This window comes from Triticum aestivum, chromosome 1A (genome assembly GCF_018294505.1).
Source record: "Triticum aestivum cultivar Chinese Spring chromosome 1A, IWGSC CS RefSeq v2.1, whole genome shotgun sequence".
Taxonomy (NCBI): Eukaryota; Viridiplantae; Streptophyta; class Magnoliopsida; order Poales; family Poaceae; genus Triticum; species Triticum aestivum.
The window spans coordinates 300106947-300112650 of NC_057794.1; positions in this window are offsets into that span (position 1 = coordinate 300106947).

A 5704-nucleotide genomic window follows, 5' to 3' on the forward strand; every position below is an offset into this window, starting at 1 on the left:
AGAATTGAAGAAAGTCTGTCTCGGATTGATAAACTAGAAGAAATCTTTAGTAATTTGAGTACGGCTTTTGCTTCCGCTAAAACTATTGAAAAAACTCCCGAAAAGATTGGCATCCACCTGGATTTTGTTGAAGTTATAAGAGATCCCTTTGACAAGAATGAACTCTTTAAAATTGTTTCTAGGAGTATTGTCATTGAAAATCTTTATGCTAAATATTTAAAGAATTCTAAATGTTCGATTTAAGAGTTGAACAAGGATGACAAAACTTGCTTTATGCCTAGCTAAGCGTGTAAAACTATAGCGCTTGTTGGGAGGCAACCGAATGAATAAAATTTATTTTGCCTTTTGCTTCCTGTTTTTGAGTGTTAGCACAATTATGCTACTGTTATGATTGTGTTTTTTGTGTTTTAATTAGTGTTTGCCAAGTAGCCTTTAGGATCTTCTTGGGTGATAGTTGTTTGATTTTGCTGAAAAAACAAAAACTTTTGCGCTCGCGAAAATAATTTTCGTTTTTAACCAGCGAGCGATAAAATATCAATTCCTTTTGCAGTAGATTAGTATACAAATTACCAAGGTTGTCCTAATGTTGTCGAGTTTTTGGAGTTATAGAAGTATTCAAATTACCCAGATTGCTACAGACTGTTCTGTTTTTGACAGATTCTGTTTTCTTTGCGTCGTGTGCTTGTTTCTATGGCTCTATGGTTTTACTTGATGATTTTTTGCCATAGAAAAGTTGGAATACAGTAGATATAATGCAAGAACAAAATCTGAATTGGTTTACTACAAAACTTATAGTAGTGATTTGTTTTCTTATACTAACGGATCTCACGAAGGCTTTTGTAGAGTTTTGTGTGATTGAAGTTTTCAAGTTTTGGGTTATCTTACGATGGATGAAGGAATAAGGAGTAAGAAGAGCCTAAGCTTGGGAATGCCCCGAAATCCCAAGCTATTATCCAAAAGAGAGTAAGGAACTAAGCTTGGGGATGCCCCCGAGTGGCATCCCCTCTTTCTTCTAACGACCATCGGTATTTTACTCGAAGCTATATTTTTATTCGTCACATACTATGTATTTTGCTTGGAGCGTCTTGTATGATATGAGTCTTTGCTTGTTTTATTTTGTGTTTTAAGTCTTGATTCCTTGCTGGACACACCTATTCGAGAGAGCGAAAATTATGCCATGACTTGTTAGAATTGCTCTCTATGCTTCACTTAATTTTTTATGAGCTATGGACTTGCTCTAGTGCTTCACTTATATCTTTTTGGGAACGGTGTGCTTTAGTATTTTTGAAGAAATGCTCTCTTGATTCACTTAGATTTATTTGAGAGTTAGTAAAAACTTTCAAGAAATTCTCTCTTGCTTCACTTCAATTAATTTGAGACAAACAAATTTTATGCTCATGATCTTCACTTATATCTGTTTGAGCTTATCAAAAGCAACACATGAAAAATTAGCCCCAAAGTGATAGATATCCAAGAAGGATATAACAAAAAAATTCATGAAGATCATTGGACAAAATAAACTTGATTCTTAGTAATAGTTTTGAGATATGATGATGTGATATTTGAGTCATCTTGATGAGTAATTATGCTTTAGTAAGAATATTGGTGTTAAGGTTTGTGATTCCCTATGCAAGCACGGAAGTCAATAGTTGTGCAATGAAATTACATCCTACTTGTGGTGCATTATTCAGTGTTAATTATGCTTAATGCTCGCTTATGAGATTATTCGTTTCTTGGTTGGTCGCTTCTCAATCTTTTGCTAGCCTTCATTTTGCACTAAGTATGATCACTACTTGTGCATCCAAAAACCTTTAAACCAGTTTTGCCACATGAGTCCACTATATCTACCTATATGCGGTATCCTTTTGCCGTTCTAAGCAAATTTGTATGTGCCATCTCTAATTTTCAAAATAAACTTCTCTTTTGTGTGTTCATACCGCTCGCAGAGCGGTGATGGGTGGCTAATATTTTCCATGCTAGATGTGTTATTCTCACGATGAGTGTTTATTCACTTGTCATTGCACGAGAGTAAGGAAAAGGTATTAGGGATGCCCAGTCCTGAAATGAAAAATGAATTTACTTTATGTTGTCAAATAATAAATTCCTTGGGAAGTGTTGGTATGGAAGGCACCTGTGGATACGGTTAGCCATGGAAAGTGAAAGTATGGTGGAAAAAGGAATACACTTTATTTTCTATTTGGGAACCGCCTATGATATATCTAGCATGGAAAGTGTTGGGAACTCTAAGTCATTTTTGTTGGTTTGAAGGACACACCTCCCAAAATGTTTTTATCTCTAAGTTCTTCGCTTTGAGCTCTGGCACCTCTACAAATCCCTACTTCCCTCTGTGAAGGGTCTTTCTTTTACTTTATGCAATTTTTACTTTGAATTTGAGTCTCCATCTTCTCTTATAAAGCACCAACTAGGAGGCACTATGATCGTACTTGAGTATTGAGTGTAGTTAATATGCGAGTGTGTTTCATGAATGGATTAATGGTTGAGCATGATGGGCTAGGGATAGCTTATTTTAGCGTTGATATTTTGAAGACATGGTTGCTTGTTGATATGCTTGAGTATTTAAGTTATCATGTCAAAACTAGACTATTGCTTTGAACAATATAAAAGTCCAAATGTCCATGCTATAAAGAAAAGAATATGATATGACATGTTAGGCAGCAGTCCACATCAAAAATTCTATTTTTATCACTTACCTACTCAAGGTCGAGTAGGAGTTAAGCTTGGGGATGCTGATACGTCTCCAATGTATCTATAATTTTTTATTGTTCCATGATGTTATATTATCAACCATGGATGTTTTATAATCATTTTATATCATTTTTTGGTACTAACCTATTGACATAGTGCCAAGTGCCAGTTGCTGTTTTCTGCATGTTTTTTTACATCGTAGGAAATCAATACCAAACGGAGTCCAAATGCAACGAAACTTTACGGGGTTTTTTAATTGGACCAGAAGACAGCTGATGGGCCAAGGCAGTGCCTGGGGGTGCTCCGAGGGGAGCACAACCCACCAGGGCGCGCTAGGAGGCCCAAGCACGCCTTGGTGGGTTGTGCCCACCTCAGGTGCCCCCCGGACCGCCTCTTTGCTCTATAAATACCCCAATATTCCAGAAACCCTAGGGGAGTCGACAAAAATCAATTCCAGCCGCCGCAGAGTCCATAACCACCAGATCCAATCGAGACACCATCACGGAGGGCTTCACCACTTCCATTGGTGTCTCTCCGATGATGCGTGAGTAGTTCTTTGTAGACCTTCGGGTCCGTAGTTAGTAGCTAGATGGCTTCCTCTCTCGTTTGATTCTCAATACAATGGTCTCTTGGAGATCCATATGATGTAACTGTTTTTGCGGTGTGTTTGTTGGGATCGGATGAACTTTGAGTTTATGATCAGATCTATCTTTTTATCCATGAAAGCTATTTGAGTTTCTTTGATCTCTTATATGCATGACTGCTTATAGCCACGTATTTCTCCTCCGATATTTGGGTTTTGTTTGGCCAACTTGATCTATTTATCTTGCAATGGGAAGAGGTGCTTTGTAGTGGGTTCGATCTTACGGTGCTTGATCCCAGTGACAGAAGGGGAACCGACACGTATGTATCGTTGCTACTAAGGATAAAATGATGGGGTCTATCTCTACATAGATAGATCTTGTCTACATCATGTCATCGTTCTTATTGCATTATTCCATTTCTCCATGAACTCAATACACTAGATGCATGCTGGAAAGCGGTCGATGTGTGATACGTCCATTTTGCATCATGTTTTCTTAATGTCATTTATGATGTTTTTATCCATAATAATGCGTTTTGGAGTAACTATAATGACTTTTCTCTCATAATATGCAAGGTATACACAAAGAAGGAGAATTCCGGCAGCTGGAAAACTGGACCTGGAAAAGCTATGCCAGGCCACCTATTCTGCACAACTCCGAACAAGCTGAATCTTCACGGAGAATTTTTATCATATATATGAAGAATATTGGAGCAAATAACTACCAGAGGGGCCCACCAGGTGGGCACAACCCACCTGGGCACACCAGGGAGCCCAGGGAGCCCAGGCGCTCCCTGGTGGGTTGTGCTCACCCAGGCCCACCTCCGGTGCCCATCTTCTGATATATAAGTCATTTTAACATTGAAAAAAAATCAGGAGAGGACTTTCGGGATGGAGCGCCGCTGTCTCGAGGCAAAACTTGGGCAGGAGCACTTTTGCCCTCTGACGGAGCAATTCCGCCGGGGGAACTTCCCTCCCGGAGGGGGAAATCATCGTCATTCATCATCACCAACAACTCTCCCATCTTGAGGAGGGAAATCTCCATCCATCTTCAACAACACCATCTCATCTCAAACCCTAGTTCATCTCTTGTGTTCAATCTTGTTACCGGAACTATAGATTGGTGCTTGTGGGTGACTAGTAGTGTTGATTACATCTTGTAGTTGATTACTATATGGTTTATTTGGTGGAAGATTATATGTTCAGATCCAATATGCTATTTAATACCCCTCTGAACTTGAACATGGTTATTATTTGTGAGTAGTTACTTTTGTTCTTGAGGTCACAGGAGAAATCATGTTGCAAGTAATCATGTGAATTTGATATGTGTTCGATATCTTGATAGTATGTATGTTGTGATTCCCTTAGTGGTGTCAAGTGAACATCGACTACATGGCACTTCACCATATTTGGGCCTAAGGGAATGCATTGTGGAGTAGCAATTATATGATGGGTTGCGAGAGTGACAGAAGCTTAAACCCCAGTTTATGCGCTATTCCGTAAGGGACCGATTTGATCCAAAAGTTTAATGCTATGGTTAGAATTTATTCTTAATACTTTTCTCGTAGTTGCGGATGCTTGTGGGAGGGTTAATTGTAAGTAGGAGGTTTGTTCAAGTAATAACAACACCTAAGCTCCGGTCCACCCACATATCAAATTATCAAAGTACCAAACACAAATTAAACCAACATGGTGAAAGTGACTAGATGAAATTCCCGTGTACCCTCAAGAACGCTTTGCTTATCATAAGAGACCGTTTTGGTCTGTCCTTTTCCTCAAAAGGATTGGGATACCTTGCTGCACTTTTATTGCTACCATCGTTACTTGATCATTACAAATTATCTTGCTATCAAACTACTCTGTTACTTACAATTTCAGCACTTGTAGACATTACCTTGTTGAAAACCACTTGTCATTTCCTTCTGCTCCTCGTTGGGTTCGACACTCTTACTTATCGAGAAGAGCTACAATTGATCCCCTATACTTGTGGGTCATCAAGGATATTTTCTGAGCCGTTGCCATGGAGTGAAGCGCCTTTGATAAGTGGAATTTGGTGAGGAAATATTTATATAGTGTGCTGAAATTTACTGTCACTTGTTACTATGGAAAACAATCATTTGAGGGGTTTGTTCGGGGTATCTTCACCTCGATCGGAACCATAATTATCTACCCCTAAACCTACTGTACCTACTGAAAATATTGAATATGAAATTCCTTCGGGTATGATAGAACAACTGCTAGCTAATCCTTATGCAGGAGATGGAACCGAACATCCTGATATGCACTTGATATATGCAGAACAAAATTGTGGATTGTTCAAGCTTGCAGGTTTACCCAGAGATGAAGTAATGAAAAAGGTTTTCCCTTTATCTTTGAAGGGAAAATCATTGGCATGGTATAGGCTATGCGATGATA